The sequence below is a fragment of the Odocoileus virginianus genome, chromosome 7, assembly GCF_023699985.2.
Source record: "Odocoileus virginianus isolate 20LAN1187 ecotype Illinois chromosome 7, Ovbor_1.2, whole genome shotgun sequence".
In the NCBI taxonomy this organism is placed as follows: Eukaryota; Metazoa; Chordata; class Mammalia; order Artiodactyla; family Cervidae; genus Odocoileus; species Odocoileus virginianus.
This window is the reverse complement of record NC_069680.1, coordinates 58,001,450-58,003,466: the sequence shown is the minus strand read 5'-3', so window position 1 is coordinate 58,003,466 and position 2,017 is coordinate 58,001,450.

Sequence of the window (2,017 nt, the reverse complement as noted above, 5' to 3'; positions counted from 1 at the left end):
AATAAGGAAAGGGAAGGAAATGGGAAGGTAAGGAAGGGAGAAGAATATTATATATTAAATTAACTCACATTCATGCTAAGACAAAGTTTGCATGTGTAAGTCGCTTCAGCTGTGTCTGACTCTTTGTGACCCTGTGGACTGTAGCACACCAGGCTCCTCTGTCCATAGGATTTTCCAGGCAAGAATACTGGCGTGGGTTGCCATTCCCGCCTCCAGGGGATCCTCCCAACTCAGGAATCTGCACTGGGAGGCGGATTCTTTACCACTGTACCACTGTACCTGGGAAGCCTGAGGGAAAGGTAAGTGGTCTTCAAAAGGAAGATAACAAGTTTGCTTCTCCCCTGCCATTTTTTCCAGGCTATTCTAGGGGTGGACTGTGGACTTGTGTGTTGATTCATGTATTTATTCATTCCTTTATTAAAGATTCATAAAGTATCTTTTTTTGTGTTAGTCAGGGATACAAAGATGAGTGAGACATGATCCCTTTTTACAGTCGCAGGAAATTTACCATTTAGTGGGAAGAGAGGCAAACGGACAGAAATAGTTCAATGTGAGATTTGCTATAATAAGTAGCGAGAATAAAAGAATAAAAATGGGGCCTCTGGGGTCAAACCTGGAAATTGCAGGAATGCTTTACCCAGAAGGTGACACCTGAAGAAAGAACATGAGTTTTCCCAGCAGGTAATGGTGAGGTGAAGAGGGAAGCTATATCTGGTGTTAGGAAGAAAAGAAATTGACTGGGCCTGATTTAAGCAGAATACTTACTGGAAGGAAATCAAATAGCTCATAGAATCTCCAGGAGGGCTGCAAAGCCACTTTTGGAAAATGGGACAGGAGTAAGTTAGGCTAGGCAAAGTCCAAGATCAATGTGGAATGACGACACTACTGTTGCTGCTGCTGAAGGGCTGACTGTAAACTTCACTTGTGACCTTGGTGCTGCTACCCTTAGCAATCTCCGCAGCTGCCACTGTGGCCTCTGCTTATCAACAGCGTGGATCCTTGCCCTCCCTGCTTCTTTGCATCAGGAGTTCTGATTAAAAGTTGGGGGCAGTGGGCACATCTGATTGGTTGGGCCTAGGTCACATGCTGCCTCCCTACCTGCAAGAGGTACTTGGAAGCAAAAGAGTGGCTCTTTCAGCTTCTGTGATAGAGGAAGGGGCGAGTGAGGATAAATTGTAGTCTTCCATCTAGATTTAAAAAGAGAGAAAGTCCTCTAAATAGGAAGGCAATTGTGTGTGAACAAGTGAAAAGGTTCAAAGACAAGAGCCATCAAACAGGGCTGGGAAGCCTTCTAATAACTCAAAAGGACATGGAAGAGATGGGTGGGAAGGCTGGGGAGGCAGATAGGGGACTTAAATTGAAGGTCTTATGCCTAGAAAATTTGACTTTCCTGTTAGAAGAGTGTGGCAGAAACAGTTGATTGTCCACTCCCTATCCATCCATTTTTCTTCCTTTTCAATGAAATTCTAATTTTGAATTGGGTAGCAATACACTCAACTTAAAATACTTATTTCATTAGAATTCCTGTAGCTGGTGGGAGTTTGACACGACTGAGCAAATGAACTGAACTGAACTGAACTGAACTGAGGGGTAGTCATGTTACACAGTTCAAGGAAATGAGATATAAACAGGGTTTTTGTCTCTTCACTTTCTCGCTGAATACAGATGTGAGGTCTGGAGGTCTGGCAATCATCTTAGGACAATGAGACAACGTGCTTGGAATGTGGCCTGCGCATTGAGAATGGCAGAGCAGAGGGACTTCTTGGCAGTCCACCAGTTAACACTGGTCCTTCCAAGGCAGGGGGCATGGTTCCCCTGGCTGGAGAGCTAAGATCCCACATGTGCCATGTGGACAAAAAATAAAATAAAATAAAAATGGCAGAAAAGAAAGCTGGAACGAGCACTGTTCCACTGTTCCATTGGAGAGTTAACTGTTCCCAGATTTCTTGAGACAAACCACTTCTGCGTTTAAGCTGCTAGAGTTGGTCCTTTTATTATTTAAAAAAAAAATACTGGA